Source organism: Balaenoptera physalus, assembly GCF_965194825.1.
Source record: "Balaenoptera physalus genome assembly, chromosome: 9".
NCBI lineage: Eukaryota > Metazoa > Chordata > Mammalia > Artiodactyla > Balaenopteridae > Balaenoptera > Balaenoptera physalus.
In genome coordinates this window covers 39623328-39644750 of record NC_138888.1, presented here as the reverse complement: position 1 = coordinate 39644750, position 21423 = coordinate 39623328, and the positions used below count along the sequence as shown (strand labels likewise).

Here is a 21423-nt window from a genome sequence, read left to right as displayed (position 1 = left end):
ATCAATAATCAGAGGATGTTTACAGAGTCCTTCACTGTCAATGGTATAAATTCTATTTAATTCATAGGGAAATAAAGACATGAGAAAGCAAATAAGTCTAATGGTTCAAAAATTAGAAACCTGATATTAATGCACTGTTACTGACTCCATGTTCAGACTAATATGTCAGTTATTCATCAACAGAATGAAAGTTAAAGTCAATCAGCTTTATTATTTTTAAAGTGTAGATATATTTAAATGTAACCATATGAATGTGTTTTGATTGGTTCAATTTCTTATTACAGATGAACTCAAGTTAAAAGAAAAATATATCTGCTAAAATATTTGTGTAGATATATGATTCACTATAGCAATATTTTACATAGAGTAGAATAAATCAAAAATGCTTTATGCTGATATAGTTTTTACTAACAGTTCAGGAGGAAAGGGAAGAGAAAACATTTATTCTTTTTAGAATCTTTTGCCTTTATTAGGTGCCCAGGCAATTTGTCTCTAAACTTTTCTGTCCTATGTGCAAACATTCAACATCATTAGATTGAAATAGTTTAACTGAGGGAATTCCAATTTATACCTCTTCTAGATCAATTATTATATATTAGTTGTTTTAAGTGCCTCCTCTCACTTTCAAAGGTGTCCTGATTTGAGAGGCATTATGTGGTCACCCTAAATATGATGGATTTCAGTATCTATCAGGAATGATAGATAGCAATAAGGTCCTTACTTCTAAAAGGCCATGATTCTGTCTCTGGGAGACAAAGATCTCTGAAAACTATGGCTAAACATTTTTATGAATTGTCACTTAAATTATCTAGTCTTAGAGCATATTTAGGGATTTCTGTACAAAGTGCATAAAAATAATTCTAGATCAAAGCTTTGAGAGGTTAAGTGACTTTCCCAAAGCCACACATTTACTAAGTGACAGAGCTAGGATGCTATCCCAGATTTGTTGGATTCCAAATACAGTGCCTTTAACTAGCTATGCTACAATAACACCCCCTGCCTTAGTCCATAATTTTTGTCCAACTCACAGTTTGTTAGAACTCCACCATACAAGTGCTGGCACACTGCTCCCTCACTGCCCAATTCAACACCTCCCATAACCCCCATCGTGAGATCATGCCAACTCTAGTTTCTAATACTTCTATTCTTCTCTGCCAAACCAAAATTAACATTTTTTCTCATGACCTAACCTGAAGTTTGTAACAAGTGATAATAGGTAATCAGATAAATTAATCATTACTAATGGGTTGATATCGAATGTGCAATGTCTTCTCAGGGAAAGTTGTATTCTAAGCATTTAAAATAAGTATTACAATATGGTAATTAAGGGGCAGTATAAATATTACAAACTAAACATATGTCAGTCGAGTTAGAGGCATGAGAGTCAGCAGAAGGGCAGTATTTTGGGTCAACTGCATTCTGACATCTGTCAAAACTACTGCATAATCTTTTCAGCCCACTGCTATGTAAATCAGATCTAGCTATTGTCAGTCCATCATTAACAATATGTATGAAATTGCTCAAGTAGAATAATAGGGACAAAACCTTCAGTGTATTTCCCCCAAAAGTATAAAAATAACAATATGCTTGCATTGACCTAAACAAAGAGCTCACTGAGCCATGTACCTGCAGAAGATAAACAACTCTGCAATGCTTTACAGGTTTGCTGACTTTGTGAGAAAGTAACCAGGGCTAAGTGAAGAAAGTCTATAAGAGCAAACATTCAGAATGAATGGTCAGTAAAATCTCAAGTTGTATGCTATAGAATAATGTTGTAAATTATTTTTACATTTCACCTGCTTTAAAAAAAATTTTATTCAGACCATAATTCTTTTAGTGTCCTGTCCTCATATCTCAAAAACATTTTTACCTCTCAGAGGCAAACTCTTCACTTCTGTCACTGCTTCTCAAATCACTAAGCCAAGACATCATACCTTACAGCTTTAAGAATATAGATCCCCAGGTCAAAGGAAGAAAAGCAAAAATTATTCCATTTATTTTATTGACATGGCTAAGTCATTTTTGGTCTATAGCCTGATTTTCACTGGCCTTTTTTAAAATTAACTTTTATTAGAGTATTGATTTACAACGTTGTGTTAGTTTCTGCTATACGACAAAGTGAATCGGTTATATATGTACATATATCCACCCTTTTTTAGACTCTATTTCCATATAGGTCATTACAGAGTACTGAGTAGAGTTCCCTGTGCTATACAGTAGGTTCTTATTATCAATGGTTATCTATTTTATATATAGTAGTGTGTACATGTCAGTCCCAATCTCCCAATTTATCCCTCCCCTCTCCCTTCCCCCTTGGTAACCATAAGTTTGTTTTCTACATCTGTGACTCTATTTCTGTTTTGTAAATAGGTTCATTTGTACCATTTTTTTAGATTCCACATATAAGTGATATCATATGGTACTTGTCTTTCTCTGTCTGACTTACTTACTCAGTATGACAATCTCTAGGCCCACCCATGTCACTGCAAATGGCATTATTTTGTTATTTTTTATGGCTGAGTAATATTCCATTGTATATATGCACCATATCTTCTTTTTCCATTCCTCAATCGATGGACATTTAGGTTGCTTCCATGTCTTTTTAATGAGATTTGTATCTCTCTCCATTTGTGGTAGAGCTTGTTTTCATGAGAATGCTATTCCCATATTCACTTGCCTGCAAACCATTCCTGCAAAGATGGGTACAGTGCTACCCAGAAAAGAAGTTGTCATATCTCTTCAGTAAAGTAGACAGGTGTCGTCAATCACACAGCTGATTCCAAATCAAATTTTTGGCAAAAGGTGGCAAAAGAGCACCAGAAATTCTGATTTTACGCGTTATAAGAGGCATGATACTGCTGTTCAGAAACTCTTCAATTTGTTCTCGACTGTTTCTAAGTTAAGCCATCTTCCACAAACCCACAACCAAGTGCATGCCTGCTCACACCCACTAGTGGACTGGGACTTAGGATGCAGCTAAGGTCTTACCAAGCTTATAAAACTTACTTAATTCCTGTGATGTCAAGGGGCCAACAATCAGCATCTCCTCTCAAAAGTCAAGAAAATACATAGTCTTTAGACAGGCATCAAACAATACTATTGGCAGTTTACTTCATTCAAAATGATGTTCTGGTGTTAATTTGATAATGCTTATGAGGTTGTTTGAGCTCATTTGGAGCCAGTATAAATATGTACAGAACTTGTGGCAATAGCTGTTAAATTCTTTGCTTACCTGCCTTAAAGTGTTCAGATATCTGTTCGCTAAGAAACATCCTCCTTCTTTAATACCCAGTAATGCTTTTGATTTTTAAGCTGTCTCCCAGACCATGGCCAAAGTGAGTTGTTTTGAGCATAACTGATATCTAAACTATCACTGATCTCCTGTTTTTCTTAGCCCTCTATTTCCACCACTGCCACAATCCTCATCCAACTTAACAGGATTTCTCACCCATATTACTGCAATATCCTCATAACTGATCCCCTTTCTCCCAATCATGCCCAATTCTATCCACTTTTTTGCTCTGTAAATTAACTTTTTTTCATTGTGCCCCCTTTCTACCCTATTAAGACATTTGCTTAACTTCCCATTTCCTTAGGATAAGGTTAAACAAAATCTTAACGTGGACTATAAAGTGTAAGAGAATCAGGGCTGCCTACACTTCCATCACTGGTTTTTCCTGCTTTCCCAACCTTTCTGCTCCCCATACTCACCATAGTCTCTCTTGCCTACAGAACTTTGAAACGCTGATCTCTGCCTCCTCTCAATTATCCCACCTTCTCCATCTTCCAGAATCCCTCCAACACTTTACTAGCTCACTTCTACTCCTCCTGCAGTCTCAGTGTTAATTTTACTTCCCCAAGAAGTCTTTAAATGACCACTGGTGTCCATGTCATATCCTTGTGGTGTATTCTCATTGCACCCTTTACTTCACCTTTCTTGATACTCTTAACTATTGAAATGATTTATTATCTATATTTCTTACAGGTCCTAAGTTCTGTGACATCAAGAGCTCTTTCTGCTCCATGCTTGACAACATGTATATCCAGTGCCTAGCACATAACGGAAGCCCAATAAATATTTGTTGACTAAATTAGTGAAGGTGATAGGACTCTTTGATTTCTGCTCTAATAGCAAAGTCTCCAAGAAAAACTTACTGAATCCTAGGATAAGTGCCCACGCATTTGACACTCTTCCAGAAACAGACTCTAATTTCTATTGAATTTGCAGAACTCCATGTGCCATTTTGAGCATAAATGGAATGCAGAATTAAAAGAGAATTTTAAAGTCAGTATATGTTCTGCCTGGGAAAAATAATCTAAATACATATGAATAATTATGTATATACTAATATCCCTTCACTCTGATAATGTATGTTCCATCCTATTGCTTAAGGAAGAAAAGTTTACAACCCCATCACTTTATATATGCACAATTTACTTTCCTATTTTTAAGTCTTTCCACTTATCACCATTTGACAAAATTTACTTGTGTATATATGTCTTATTATTGCAGCCTCCAAAGAATATATGCTTCATGAGAGCAGGGACCTCTGTCTGATGTTGATCACTATGAGTTCGTGCCTGACTCATACATAGTAAGTGTTTGATAGATATTATTGGATAAGTAAATTGTCCTTGTTTCTTGTAGCTAAAGTAGATAATTTTAAAAATATCAATCCCAGGCTGACCTTAGAAATGGATAAATTTTGAATGATTTAATGGTCTAATTGCTGAAAATATGTTTCCTATCCAGATGCCACTGTGTATGAAAACATATCATTGATCCCTGTTCTTATTAAGGGTTTGGCTTTAAAAATACAGACTCTAAGGAACATACACCAAGGTTTTAAAACTGTATCTTTCCACTTGGCAAGAGTGATCTAGATAAATAACAGAAAGTGATTCTAGTGAAGGAAAAACTGTAATACAGGTGGTAAGGAAGGATGGAAAAAAATGCCAACTACTTTATTCTTTTTTTTTAAAGAGTTTTTTTGAAGTTTTTTTTTTGATGTGGACCATTTTTAAAGTCTTTATTGAATTTGTTACAGTATTACTTCTGTTTTATGTTTTGGTTTTTTGGCCACAAGGCATGTGGGATCTTAGCTCCCCAACCAGGGATGGAACCGGTACCCCCTGCATTTGAAGGTGAAGTCTTAACCACTGGACCGCCAGGGAAGTCCCTCACCTTCTTTAAACTTTTGCCTGGTATTCTCTCTTTTTGAATCCCAGATGTACTGATAATCAGGGCCATACTAAACCAGTGAGAAGCTAGTCTACTTTTTAAGATTTCTACAGATGTCACTTCAATGCCTACTCAGTTAATTTGATTTGTTTTACTTCTGTCATAACTTCCCATCAAATGTGTGAAACAGTCACCTTTCCCTTGTACCTCAAATCACTTGTCTTCTGAGTAGCAAACTTTATTGCAAGCTTATAATGTCAGGCTACATAAAACCATTCTAGAAGAAACACAGAAATAGAGAAGTGACCAGTTATTCTAGTTCATGTTCAATTAGTGAGGGTTATCCAAATCGATACAGGGAATGGACTTTTCACCTGCATATTTCGTTCTAATTCAACTCTTTGTTCAGCTACCAGGAAATTTATTTTACAAGGTTTTGCAGGAATTTATGGATTTTTTCCATACTCAATGACTTTTAATAATATTTTAAGTATCTTTGAGAATTAGGAACTGGATGTCTAAAAATTAACATCTCTCAAACAATATTCACAAGACTCTGATTTGACTTTCCCCTGTACCTGTCAAACTTTTTTTTTTTTTTTTTTGATGCTTACTTTCAATGCAAAAACAAAATTAGCAGCAAGTGTGCACTCTGAGGAAAATGAAGTCAGACTGCTTTCAGCAGCACCTTCAGCTAAATGCTTCTTAACAAAATGAATTTTTATCCACCTGGAGAATTTTAGAAATGTAACAATATTCAGAATATACTTGGATCTGGGAATACCGTGACCACAAAATCACTTTTGTATTACTGTATCCAAGTGAAATAGCTATTAATCTTAAACTATTATAGAAAAAATTTAATGAGATTATTAAAATAACTATTAAAACCCTTTACTCTCAGACATTTTGATATTATGAAAAATTTTTTAAAGTATATTTTATATATGTGTAATTCATATATAGTGGAAAAATCATATACTTTAGGATGGAGAAAACTTATTTTAAGTTTCAGATCCAGCTCCTACTGGTATGGTCAAGTTACTTGACCTCTTTAAGCCTCAATTTCCTTAGTTTAATTATGAGAAAATATCAGACAAACCCAAATTGAGGAACATTCTACAAAATCTCCAACCAATATTTCTCAAAAATGTGAAGATCATGAAAAATAAGGAAAGAATTCACAAACTAGAAAAGACTATAGAGACATGATGGTTATAAACAATTTCTATCCCAAGACTGAATCCTGGAATAGAAAAAAGCATTCATGGAAGACAAGTTAAAGTTGAATCAAATCTGGAGTTTAGTTAATACATGTACCAATTTTGGTTTCTTAGCTTATTTAGATAACACAGTAATAATAGGAAAAGCCAGATATTGAAGATATGGGTGTTCTCTGTACTATCTTTACAACTTTTCTTTAAATTAAATTTATTTCAAAATAAAAAGTTTAGTACAAAATTAATTTAAAAAATAAAAATAACCATAAAACAGAATTATAGATAAAATGAAATGCAGCTAAATAATTATAGTCTTCATTTTGCCATTATTTTAATCAAAATAAAAGGCTTTCAATATATAAAGTATAAAATTTTCTACCATATAATCTACACTGTGAATCAATAATTTGAGTAATTTTTATTAAGTTATCTAAAATATGTAGACATATGTTCATTTGCTGGAGTCAGAGCTCTCATTAGCTTCTCAAAGGGTTCTAGAACTCAAAGAAGCCTTAGAAGGAGGAGAAAGAGCAGAAGAAGAGGAGGAGGAGGAGAAATAACATTCACGGCGTACAAGCTCGTGGGACAGGACTATGTTAATGATCTTATCTGAATTATCTCACTGAATTCTCACAATTTCCTGAGTTATGGTTATTATCCCCATTTCCCCAGTCAAGCAAAAGGAGCTTATGATCTTGCCCAAATTCACACTGCTAATAGCCAGGAGTATTTAACTATAGTGCCCAAACAAATGTACACTGTATTATACTGCTCTCCTGTAAGCCCAAAAATTTAAAGGCCACTTGTCCACGTGGATGGGAATGACAGAGTTCTATCAACAATTCTAAAAAGAAGAAAAAAGAAAAGAAAAATTTAAACAAAGACAAGAGGGCAATGACAAAACTTGGTAAATTATTCACTCACTTTTTTAAAGGTGTTTAATTTAAATTATCTGTGAATTATCTAAGAAATATTTGGCCTTATAGATACCCCTGTACTGTTTTTAATCGTTGCTCTTCTGAAAAAATTATTTTAAAAGTTGTTTAAAACAACCTAAAAGCCACAAAGAAAATCTGTTTCAGTTTTGAAACATGTGTCAGTTTAATCTTGGTGACTCAAATAGCAAGCCTCAATTAGAACTCAGCGCTCTGGACTTCTTGTTCACTGCTCCCACTCTTGGGAACTCCTAATATTCATGAAACTTAGACTAGAACTCATGGAAATAGCAATAGTAGTGCAAGCATAGCTAAAGAAAGTGAGTCCATTTGGGAAACCTTATCAAAAGAGGAAAATGTTCTTTCATCAGCTCAGGTGATTCAAGCAAACTGTCAACTTACATGTTTCTATAATAATTATTTCCTTCAGCTGGACTTACTACATCTCCCATCAATGAAGTCACTGCATGCATACAAGGTTGTAAAATCAAGGCCCATCCCTGTTGCTAAAATTTATAATCAAAAGAACACAAAGAACAAACACAAAAATAAGCTTCATCACACGGGACTGACAAACTCAAGAAAGATCTAAGACTTATCCATTATGAAAACCTAAAGAGAAGGGTTTGTTTCAGAAGAGGAAGAGATGACAATGAGATGGATATTAGCATTTGGGCTTCAAATGTCTAGAGCCATTGAAAACATGGGTTTCTTTTCTACATTATGACTGTTGAGAGCCACTTGGTTTCATTCTTTTGCAGAAGTGCATTCTGCCTTTTGGAAGGAAAAACAATGATCTTCAGCTCACTGAATTATTCAGAGATAACATGGAGCATTGGAAATAACAAGTTCCCTGATACAGCTCCATGAAATTAATAGTCAGGCTCTCAGTGCCATACTAACATATCCAAAGTGACCTAACCAAGTCATCTCTCATGCTACATTTCTGTCCTTCTCAAAATATGTGAATTACTACAGTTATAGAAGGGTGACTCTTCAATCCTTATAGTAAGTTTAAGAGATATACAAATCGACTGCCAGTAACTAGTTTTTTGGTGTGTGGTAGCCATCATCAACCTAAGAGCTCTACACAGAATCCATGTAGACTGAACTAACTACCTGATTTGTTACTGTATTCAAATGGGAAAGAACATGCAAAGTTCTTTGCACAGAGCTTTCTACATAATAAAAACTCAACAAATCTCAGCTATTATTTGATTATTGTTAGTTTTTCCTGGTCCTCTCTCTGATGTTAAACTTGAAAGAAACACATTTGTGAAATCATAGGTAAAGACAACTAAATCTGGAGAAGTCTATTAGATTACAAGACCAAACTAGCATATTAAGGGGGATAGGGGCAGGGAAGAATCTAAGAAAATTTCACAACCTCTCTTCCTGATTCATTTTAGTGTTAACAACCCTGTCAGGAAATTCCTCAATTATTCTAGCCTAACTACCTCATACTGCAACTTATTTCCTCATGTTCTGGCTTCAATGGAGATAGAGAACAGATGGTCACTCTCCTTTGCGTAATAATAGTAAAAAAAATGTTTTATGGGTTCAAAGACTTAGTAAATCTTTTCTTGATTATTTTCTTCACTCAACAAATAAGTCTAGTTCATTAAACACCATCAGTAGCAATATGTTTGAATATAGAAGACAAGTGTTAAATATCAAGAAAAGCTTGATATACATCACTATTTATGTGCACAAGACATCCTCAAATTTGGCTATTTTGAGCAAGTATCTGTATAAATCATACAGCAACAGGATAGCAAGTGATTTCTTTGAAGATCTCTTTGAAGAAGAGATTTCTAGGAACTAAATACAAAATAAAATTAAGAAAATTCTTAAGTAACCAACAGTAGGATAACTTCTGCAAAAAAAAAAAGAAAATGATTGGGATCAGTTCTGCCATATTTTTAAACTCATGTTCAATTTAAGAGAGATTTGAATAGTTTTAGATTAATTTACCTAGGCTAATATAAGCTTCAGAACAAATGATAGAGTTTTATATTTTGTGGAAACAAAACAACAAAATTCTGGATAAAAAAATAATACACATCATTAAAATCTTTGATAAGACTGATGAGAAAAGACATCTGTTGATTTAGCTGACAAGACTTGAGAACGCATCCAGGATTGAGTAGATGAAAACAGAAATGCTTACTAAAAAGTAGCATGTCTAAAACCTAGTCAGGACATTTTTACATATACTTAAAGAGCGAAAGAACGATTTCTGGCATCAAAAGGACAGTTCATTCATCTGCATCTTTAGGAATTGAATTTTGTCATTTTGTGTTTCTCCTTTCAATGTTTTTTTTTCCCCACTAAATTTGTTTTTGATAGCCTCTTTCCCTCCTTCTCGCTTTCAAACATATCCAGCAAATTTTGAGCTTTAAAAAACTATTCTATTATTAAAATCAAATTATATTACTGGTAACCAATCCCTTATATTTTAGAAGTTATTAGAATTCAATCTAAAAAGTGTGAATAGCTTTTTTTTATCCCTTGGGCTATGGGATAAAGTGTTCATGCTTTATGAGTCTCATCTCATTTTCACAAGAGTTGGACAAACCTGTACACAGGGCTGAGCATCACATATTTTCCAGATTTGTTTTTCCACAAATTTATAGTCACTCAAATCCAGTATGTTTTTTCTTAGGAAATATTCTCTTAATTTTCAGCCTGTTCATTTTCAGAAAAACTTAATCCACTTGTAAGAATCATCTCACAAAGTAACTTAAAAATCAAATCTAATTTATTTAAATGGAAGTTAAATTCATTTCTAAAAAACAAATTATCTTCTCCTGTCAAATATATAACCATCCTGCCTGTGTGAGAGATTTGTTAATAAGAACTCACAGAAACAACATATCCATGTTTTTGCTAACAGAATATGCCAGCTTCTTTTTCCTAATTCTTGAATATTTTTCTCTTTGAGTTGTCCTATAGCCGTTCTATGTAAAAGTAAAACTTTCATTCACCAGTGGAAACAGGTGAACTATGTATGTGTCCAAATCTTATTTTATTTTAGATAAAGAATTAAAAATAAACTCTAAAGGACTCTTTTTTTGAAATCCCAGATTATGTTAGATCCTTCCTTTGTATATTTTAATGATACACCATACTTCTCTTTCAACATAAAAAACACAGTCATAATTTTTTAAATTACTTTGAGAAGTTAGTTATTTAATCTCCCTCTCCCCTGGGAGAACCTAAATTCCATGAGGGTGGTTACCTTTTTCTCTTATTCTAGTACATTGCTGCATAAAGTAGGCACTCAAATATTTATTGAATGAAAGAATTAGTTCATGAATTTCAACTTTCTGATATTTCGTTGAAATTAGGAATAATCCCTTATGGCTCTAAGAAATGGCCTTTAGAGGAGGAGGCAAGATCAAGATGATAGAGTAGGAAGAACCTGAGCTCACGTCCTCCCACAAACACACCAAAACTACATTACATATGGAACAACTCTCTCTGAGAATAGCCTGAGGACTAGTAGAAAGGCTTTCTACAACCAAGGATACAACTGAGACTGGTCGGAGGGGAAGAGAAACAATCTCATCAGGATCCACAGGAATCCCTCCCCATGCCGACAGTAGGTGACCCAGAGGAGGAGGGACATATCACAAGCTTGGCAATCCACCCTAAGAAGCAAGGGGTTCCAGCCCCACGTTGGGCACCTTGGTCTGAGGGTCTGGACCTGGGAAGACGAGCCCCCTTACCTGGTGTTGAAAACCAGTGGGGCTTAGCAGAGGACTACAGGAAACTGAGACTCCACTCTTAAAGAGCATGTGCAGAGAGTGGCTCCCTCTGGGTTCCAGCACAGAGACAGTAGATTGAATGAAAAGTGCCTGGTGCTCTGGCTGACCTGCCAAGTCTTCCCCAGAACACCCTGAAGACCATACGGGGCTGCAGCTCCTGTTTCTCCGGCTCCAGCCCCACTACCTGCCAAGGCAGTGACTGCTATTGCACTATGGGAGAAGCCATGGTTTGCACTGGGCTGTGGCTCCAGGCCCTCCAGCTCCAGCCTCATCCCCCACCAAAGCAGTGACTACCAGCACGCCCAAGGAGAAGCTCTGGCCCAGCTCACTTAAGATCCAGCTCCCCACCCAAAGTCACGGGGCACATGCAGACTGCATAGGAATGCTCCCACACAGAGATACACCTTCAAGACTGGGATAGGTAACTGTTTCACCTAACTTCATATAGACAAACAGAGAAAGTAAAACAAAATGAGATGACAGAGGAATAAAACCCAGGAAAATATACAAATGAAATAGAGATAAGTAATTTACCTGATAAAGAGTTCAAAACAATTGTCATAAAAATGCTCTCTGAACTTGGGAAAAGAATAGAGGAACATGGTGTGAACTTCAATGAAGAATTAGAAAATATAAAAAGAGCAAATCAGAGCTGAAGAATACAATAACTGAAATAAAATGTACACTTGAAGAAATTAACAGCAGATTAGGTGATACAGAAGAATGCATAAGCAAACTGGAAGGCAGAATAGTGGAAACCTTCCAATCAGAACAGCAAAAAGGAAAAAGAAAAAAAAAAAGGAACTCTTGTGCACTTGGTGGGAATGTAAATTGCTACAGCCATTATGGAAAACTGTATGGAGGTTCCTCAAAAAATTAAAACTAGAACTGCCATATGACTCAGCAATTCCACTCCTGAGTATTTATTCAAAGAAAACAAAAACACTAATTAGAAAATATATATGTACCCCTATGTTCATAGCAGCATTATTTACAGTAGTCAAGATATGGAAGCAACCTAACTGCCCATCAACAGATGAATAAATAAAGAAGAAGTGATGTATGGGCTTCCCTGGTGGCGCAGTGGTTGAGAATCTGCCTGCTAACGCAGGGGACACGGGTTCTAGCTGTGGTCTGGGAAGATCCCACATGCTGCGGAGCAACTGGGCCCGTGAGCCACAACTACTGAGCCTGCGCGTCTGGAGCCTGTGCTCCACAACAAGAGAGGCCGTGACAGTGAGAGGCCCGCGCACCGCAATGAAGAGTGGCCCCCACTTGCCGCAACTAGAGGAAGCCCTCGCACAGAAAAAAAAAAAAAAAAAAAACGAAGACCCAACACAGCCAAATAAATAAATAAAAATAAATAAAAGAAGAAGTGGTGTATATATATACAGTGGAATATTACTCAGCCATAAAAGAGAATGAAATCTTGCTGTTTGTGACAACATGGACAGACCTGGAGGTTATTATGCTTAGTGAAATAAGTCAGACAGAGAAAGACAAATACTGTATGTTTTCACTTATGTGTGGAATCTAAAAAGCAAAACAAACAAACAAAGAGAACAGAACAGATACAGACTCACGGATATAGAGAACAAACTAGTGGTTACCACAAGACAGTGGGGTCGGGGGAAGGGTGAAATAGGTGAAGGGATTAAGAGGTACAAACTGCCAATTACAAAATAAATAAGTCATAAGGATATAGTATACCGCACAGAGAAAATAGTATTTTATAATAACTTTGTAGAATAACCTATAAAATATTGAAACATTATGTTATACACCTGAAACTAATAATACTATAAGTCAACTCTACATCAATAACTTTTTAAAGAGAAAGAAAAAGAAATGGCCTTTAGTAAATTTGATTCATGGCACTAAAAAATTCATTTGGACCCCTAATACTATTTCAGCTGTGTTATTGAACATAATGCTGGTAAGGATAGAGAAATAGATACTTTTCTCTGGTTCATTAAACACTTCTATAAATGATAGAAACTGACTGCCCTGATAGTCTCTTTTATTTTAAACAATTAAAAAAATGGTTGGGTGATAGTTCTGTCACAGAATAAAGTTGTTCCATTAAGCATCTCACTATAAAATGATTCTGTGGTGCTAATCATATCCCTAGAGATGTATATAAAGAAACTTCTTCATGTTTCTCTTGCCCTTACATGCCAGAATTGTAAAGGCATTCTGTTATATCAATTGTGCATCACTTTATGTTCATTGTAGCCATGACAGTGTAAAACTAATTAAGGGGCAAGTCCCTGGAGCCCATTAGCTTTCATCTTCCCTTTGGGACCAATTACATAAAGAAAATAAGCTCCCATAAACAAGTGATTTTTGCTCATCTCATCTCTCATTTTGTCTTAGTAAACAGGAATATTTACTTGGACTTGTGAACTTTTGAACAAGGTGTCCTGCTTCCAAAAAAAAAAAAACAGAAGCCAGAAACCAGCCTGGGTAATACAGTTATGCCAAAACTTATCTGACTGTCAGAAGGCAACCCATGGAGGGTCAGATCCACAAAACATTTCTCTGTTTCTTAAAACTCAAACAGTGCTGGAAAATTTCCAAATGTTTTGCGGGGCTGGAGAGCTAATGTTCTAATTCTATTAAAACATATTAATGGGACTATCCTTTCTCATCAATACCAGTTAATCAATCCAAAGAGAGGTATTGATCACAAGGAGTTATCTCAGTTATAGCAATCTTAATACTCCTATATAATTTAACATAAAAATAAGGAGCATCCAAGATATTTAAGTACATTTGTTTGAAGGGCAACTGGAGCACGAATGACTTATTTTCCTTGACAGCTCTAATAAAGCCTTCAAAAGCAATGCAACCCAAACCATCAGTGGCTTCATTTTGTTTAATACACAGTTAAAGTCTTCACTAGCCTCTCCAGTGAATGATTTGACAAAATAAGACTCTCGATTTGAACCATATTACATGGTATATTAGGTAGAAAATGCCAAGAACAGAAAGCAATCATCAGACGCGGGATCCGTGAAGCAAATTTACTGAAACTGTTAGTAAATTTACTGGATCATTGCTTTTGGAATTCCACATAAATCATGCAGGTCACTGTATTTAGAAAAAGTATGTAACTGCCTAAATGCAATATCAAAGAATGATAACAGAATGCTCCCTGAAATTACTTTTGTTGAGAATGACCTTCCTTTGCTTCAGCTTTTCCTTCAGATCCAGTCAAATGTGCTTCAATCCTTATTCAAATAAAGAGTATGGGATAGCTTTTCAAAACCAATAACAGAAAATTGCTTTTGGAAAGCCAAACAGAGAATACACCTTCACTTGCGTACCTTAGTACATAGCCGTCACAGATCATAGTCCTACAACTAATTTCAGCCAGCTCTCCAGCCAAAAGTGCTTATGAACAGCAAATACCCAATAACAGAAAGTTGCTGCCATCTACAGTCTTCATGAAACTTTATCCTAAATATTCAAAAAGTTTTCTGAAATCACGGACAAAGAGTCCCTATTTTAAACAGATTCAACATATCAGCCTGTATTCCAAAAAAAGAATACATGAGAAAGCACCCTGTTCGTTAAAACCTTCCAGATGATCTCTGAGATTTCTTATTAGTTGGACTTGATCTTTTAAACCCAGATGGATTTAATTTTAAAAAACCAAGTATTTAAAACCTAGAATAATTTTAGTAAATTAGCTTTCTTGTACCAAGTAATATATAAATAGCAAAAAATATCTCTTATGACCTTATCTATATTTTCACAGTGGTCTTAATCATCATCTAATTAATTTTTTCCTCTTATAACCACTTAATTAGTAACATACAAATTACTGTTAAATGCTACGTGGTAAAATGATTAACTGCTGAGAATCTGAATTGAGAAGGCTCATCTTCAAATTCTGGCTTTACAGCTTATCAGTGGTATGACATTGGAAAAGTAACTTGGCATCTCTGTGCCTCAGTTTCTTCCTTATTAAAGTGGAGAAAATGCCTATTCTGTAAGGGCATTGTGAGATTTAAATTTAAAAATTCATTAAGAGCACTAATAACAGTCACTGACATTTAGCTCCTTAAGTTAGCCTTATCATAATAAATTCTATTGTTATGAGAGTAAAAGTCACATATGAAAAGGTAAGGAATGGTACTTCATTATCTTATCTCTATGTGTGTATGTAAATTTGTATATTATATATATATATATGGAGGTGTTATCTACATTCCCATAAGTCAGCATAGTAGGTGAAGCCAAAGTATTTTATTCCAGTGGTTCTCAAACCTGGTTGAGCATTGGAATATCTTTGGGAGCCCTTAAAGATTGTGGATGCCCCACTTCATTCCAAGATTCTGATGTTCGTAGGCCAATTTTTTTTTCAAAGTACCCCAAGTGATTCTAATGTGTGGCCAAAGTTGAGAACCAGTATTATATATTCAGTTGTACATTTTTATTATATAACATAACAAAAAATTAAAATAAGATAAATTATTTCAACTATGCACATGAGTTGAAAACTTGTTATGATATTCATCAACTGTATAGCTAATTTTACCACGCCCTGTATATTGTTTTTCAATTATGTCTATGTTGAAAACATTTATTTATAAAATAAACCATTTTCCTAGTTGTCAGCACATTTTGACAGTGAAGTGGAAAAAAATCATATTTATTTTTACCTATCAACAACACCACCACTAGAGAGGATTCTATTATTAAAGCATACCTGCTTATTTGGTTGAAGCATTTTAGCTGGTTAATTAATGGTTTAAAAAATTGGGAGATTTCTGTAAGCCTGATTCTTACAGGCTTTAGCAAGTTACCCTAGCCAAATTGGAGTAAAGACTAAAGACTAATTCCATATTTGTAATCTGATAAAAAATGGGACAAGAAAAGTAAAAAAGAAGTCATCATAGTCTATAAAGTTTATCATTTTACATTTCTACAAGTGCATTTTGAATTTTTAAACCACAAGATAATATTTACAGAGGCTGTGTTGTATCTGGATTCAGTAGCAAACATCACTGTAAATGTTTATCAGTTTAAAAAACACATCCACGTTTATGTTACAGACAAGTTTCTATATTCACTGCCTCATACCATAAAAATTACTCAAAATGTAAAGTTTTTATGATTCTAACTGCATATCTGAGTTAGTTCTAACAATTTCAGTATGGCTAAAATAATGCTCTCTATTACAGTATGAATATGAAAACATAGTACCGAATTAGAATCTTTCAGTAGCAACCTTCATCTTAAAATGGAAATTTTTAACAAATGGTTTACTATTTGCCTAGCAATGCTCACCAACAAATACTGGTATATTTTACATTGCAAACAGATGCTTTTCTACTTCTTCCCAGAGTATGCATTCTAATATGGTCTATGTGGTCGACATATAATTCAGACATTAAAATTACAAAAAAGAAAATATTTCACTCAAAGTGCAAAATTAAACAGCCGAGGGAGGGAAGTAGGCTTCTCAAATATTAGCAACCTTTAGGTTGCGTAGGGTAAAGCATGGCATAATTACTTACATTTTGTGTGAATTTAATGCACTAAACACACACATGTGCGTGAGCGTGCGTGCGCACACACACACACACACACACACACACACACACACACACACAAGCAAGAGTTATAAGTATTACAGGAAAGGTCTATACTCCAAACTAGAAGAAAGGGCAATGTAGGAAGAATTTACCCAAATAATTTTTTAAAACCTGCCTCTATTCTTTATAAGTTTAATGCCACAAACTGTAAAAAGCTAAAATCAATAAGAATTGACTCAAAATGAGTGTTTCAAAAGCATTATAATGCCTAATAAGTTTATAACAAAGATGAAATAGCTATCATTTTAACTGTCTCTGTATATAAATCTACATGATGATAGAGATTAGGCAGAATTATGCTAGCATCAGAACGATAGAATTTTAGGGATACAGTTATAGTAAAGACCATGTAGTCAAGTATTTCTCAATCTTTTAAAGCTATGACAATTTTTGAGAGATAATAATAATAGCTAATAATTGGATAGATGTTTTGGAGACTTATCACGTGCCAGATGCTGTTCTGTGTGCATTATGAGGTAGCGATTATTATTTCTCAGCTTTCTAGGTGAGGAATATGAGAAACAGAGAGGTTGAGTAACTTGCCAACTACTTCCTGGCCCGGCCAGGCTTCAAGCCTGAGGAGCTGGCTTCAAAGCCTAGATTGGCATTCCCTACAACATATGGCAATAACAAAAATATGTCCTCTATCAATATTTTTATTTTAAAAATAGGTTTTTAATTTTTTCAAGTATTTTATAATATTTAGTATACCTTTTGCAACAATTACACCCATGAAAGATTCTTATACTCCTCCCTTACTCTCCAAATTGAGAATCATTGCTCTTGTCCAGCTTTCTTATTTTGCAGATTCATGTTTTAGGAATACTATGTAAACACTTATATTGGGTGATGAGCCAAACACAAACTTTTCCTCAGTGATATTTTCAAAAATAGCTATATAAATGAGTAAAAGGTGTTAAATTTAATAAAAGATGGAGAAGTATCTGATAATTCAAAAAGCAAAAGATAACCTGAAGGATGCCTGATAGTAGCATTAGACAGGATCTTAGAGAATGGATTGGACTTAGATAAATTTAAATGGTTGATAAAAATGTTCCAAGTATATGGAAATTGTGAGTGAGGGGCAGAGAAGGGAAAGTGCATGATGAATAAGAAACAAAGAGTCAAGTTTTTCAGAAACAAAAAGTATATAAATATATATAGGAAGAAATAATGTTGAAAGTAGATGAAGGAGGTTCTGGAAAGTTAGACAATTCTGTAAATAAGGATATTTGAGGTGGATGGGTATAATAAGACAAAAGCTCAGTTTTAGGCAAGTAAATCTGGTAGCAATGTGTAAAATAGATTGGTATGCTCATGAGATACACCTGGTAAGAGAACTACAAGAATAGAGGTGGAAATGGATCAAATAAGGGGAAGGAGAAAAACATATTATACAATTAGAATCCATACATTTTGAGAAACAAGTGGATAGAGGAGTCTAAGAGGACACTGAATTCATGAGACAGAACAACTGTGAAGATGAAGGGCCATAAACAAAAAAAAGTAAACACAAGAGAACAGCAGATATGGGAAGGTAGACCATAATTTCAGTTTGAAATGATGAATTTGAATGGTCAGAACAGTCAGGGGAAGATATCCAACAAACATTTTTTAAACATTGCTTTGAAACTCAACAGCAAAATCAGGGTTGGGAACACAAATATAAGTATTATATTAGTTACAGATTCTGTTATAAGATATATAAGAAGATACCAAGGCAAATAGTATAGAGTGAGAAGAATAAAGAATGAAAGTAGGTCCTTGGGAAACAACTACATTTAGGAAGATAAGAGAAAGAATTGAAAAGAGGAGTCATCAAAGAGAGTGGAAATTCAGGCAATATGTAATTAGGAAGTTATGGGTGGGAAGAGTTTTGAGAGAGTATGAGGCAAAGCCTGAGGAAGTCCATCGGATTTGTTAATAAGTTACTGACATCCTTTGAAAAGGCATTTGTGGTAGGCAGAATAATGGCTCCCCCAAAGATGTCCACATCTAAATCCCTGGAACCTGTGTGAATATGTTACCTTACATGGCAAAAGGGATTTTGCCGATGTGATTAAATTAAGGATTTTGAGATGGGGAGATTACTCTGGATTAACTGGATGTGTCCTAAGTATAATCACAGGGTTTTTACACGTGAAAGAGGGAGACAGGAGAGTGAGGGAAGGAGTTGCGATGATGGAAGCAAAATTTACAGTGATGCAATTGCTGGCTGGGGGCCATGAACAAAGGAAAGCGTGTGGCCTCTAGAAACGGGAAAGGCAAGGAAACCTAATTTCCTCTAGAGTCTCCAGAAGGAACAGCCTTGCCAAATTTCGATTTTAGCCTCATGAGACTCATTTCATACTTCTGACCTCCAGAACTGTAAGATAATTACTGTGTGCTGTTTTAAGCCACTAAGTTTATAGTACTTTGCTACAGCAGAAATAAGAAACTAATACATTTTGGTTAAACTAGTTGCCACTCCATCTAGAAAAAGGGTACAGATGAACTTATTTACAAAACAGAAGTAGAGTCACAAATGTAGAAAACACACTTATGGTTACCAGGGGATAAGGGTGGGGAGGGATAAACTGGGAGATTGGGGTTGACATATACACACTACTATATATAAAATAGATAACTAACAAGGACCTACTGTATAGTACAGGGAACTCTACTCAATACTCCGTAATGACTTACATGGGAAAAGAATCTAAAAAAGAGTGTATATTTTATAACTGATTCACTTTGCTCTACACCTGAAACTAACACAACACCATAAATCAACTATACTCCAATAAAATTTTTTTTAAAAAAAGATAGTTAAAAAAAAAAACAACTAGTTGCCACTTTTCACATAAACTCTTGAGCTATGGAGTTAAGAAACCTGAAATCAAATCCCAACAGCTCAAGTTACTTAACTTTTCCATGCTTCAGTTTCCTTGTCTATAAAGTGAGAGTAATAATAGTACCTACTTCACAGGATTGTTGAGAATATTAAATGAAATCATACATGTGAAATATTTGGATTAGTGTCCAGCACATAGCAAGTGCTCAATAAAGTTTGTTATTATTATGTCATATGATGAAGGGTTAAGGAGTACCCTAACTAATAGCAAAGAAGTAAGGCAGTGAGACCTGGAGAGAGCTGAGACTTGTAGAAGCTCAGTGATCTCAAGGTCACCAGACTACTTTGAACTGACCCAAGTCATATTCCCAGTTATGTTGACCTCTGGTCCAACAGATCTTTTGCACTATAATACATTATTTGTGGCAGAGACTGCTAACTGTCCCCTTCACTTTAGTAATAGAATTCCTGCATTTTCTCCTGGCACAGGGTCACACAACAGACTACTTCTTACATTCTTCCTTACAAATAGATGTCTCCGTGTGTCTATATTCTGACCAGTGGGATGTAGATAGAATTAAAGTATTCCACTTCTGGGCCAATCTTCTAAAGGGAAGATGTTTGATCTCTATTTTCTCCTTCCCTTATTCTAAAGGCTAAAACATGGTCAAAGTGCTAGTGAAGCAGCTCCAGCCATGCAAGAGAAGACTTCACCCTAGGAGATGGTGGACAAGAAAAAGAAAGGAAACCAGATTCCAGGATGATCTCATTGAACAGGGCTAACCACTGCCTTGGACCATCCACCTACCTCTAGACTATCACATGTAAGAGAAGCAACTTCTGTTTTGTCTAAGACACTTACCTGATCCATCTTCTATATACTTATACTGCTTCTATAAATAATTTAATTAAATAGACGGGGAAAAGGGAATATAGAGCAAAAATAGAGGAACCCTGAGGCTTCACATTGATAAATCTAATCACTACTCTAGGAAAACACTGGAAATCTCTTTTCTGAAGGGTAATAAAAATATTGATCATAACTTTAATTGCAAACACATTATGTTCCAGGCACTAAGTTAAGCTTTTAGTATACATTGTCCCATTAAGCTCTACTGTATTTCTAGGAGGATGGTCCTAATATATCCTCATTTTCAGATAAGAAAGGTGAGCCTTAATGATATTAACTAAATTGCCCAAGGTCACATGAGTAGAAAGTAATAGAGTTGAGATTTTTAACCAAGGCTGGCCAAATTCTACAACCCCAGATCTTCCTTACTCTAAATTCTGCCTCCCATGGAGGAATAGTAAATAATTTATTAATTTTGGAAGTAGCTAAGGTACTAAGACTATCACATGTACTTTTATATTATATTACTGCCAAGCAGTTGTGATTTTTTTTTTTTCTACTGGGAAACATACTTTACCTTTTCTTTCACCTAAATTTTATGGGTATCTGGACATTTTTTAAATTGGAAATGTAAATTTGAGTTACACATCTTATGTGCACACACATACACAAACACATCAAACTTTTCAAGTTAACAGTGGGGTCAGCTCGCTCAAAGTGAGGGAACAGCTGTATAGGGTTTGGAACCTAAGCTGATAATTGCCTTCTTGCTCAAAGGAGCCAATATTAAGCAAATTATAATTTCAAATTATTATATATTCTTCAAATAGACATTCTTCAATCAAACAGTTACTAAAGATTATTTCTGGAAACTGAAGCCTATCTCCTAATTACATGTTTTTTGATCTTTGAATGAGACTTCTCAAAAAAATAGATTGTAGTTTTGTTTAAAGACTACCCAGAAATTTCAGTCCTTTTTCTAAAGCATATTATTTCCTTTGAGTATAATATATATAGTTGGGCATGA

General features: G+C 34.9%; 1 long non-coding RNA gene across 2 annotated transcripts in view; it reads left to right on the top strand.

The window, feature by feature from the left end:
- Positions 1-21423, top strand: part of LOC309666947 — a 98321-nt gene that overhangs the window by 51527 nt on the left and 25371 nt on the right. Inside the window, exon 3 of one of the 2 annotated variants that reach the window (XR_014267405.1) lies at positions 20202-20370. The exons of the other annotated variant lie outside the window; for it this stretch is intronic. This is a non-coding gene — a long non-coding RNA (uncharacterized lncRNA). The remainder of the gene's footprint in view (positions 1-20201; positions 20371-21423) is intronic. 2 annotated transcript variants of the gene reach the window in all.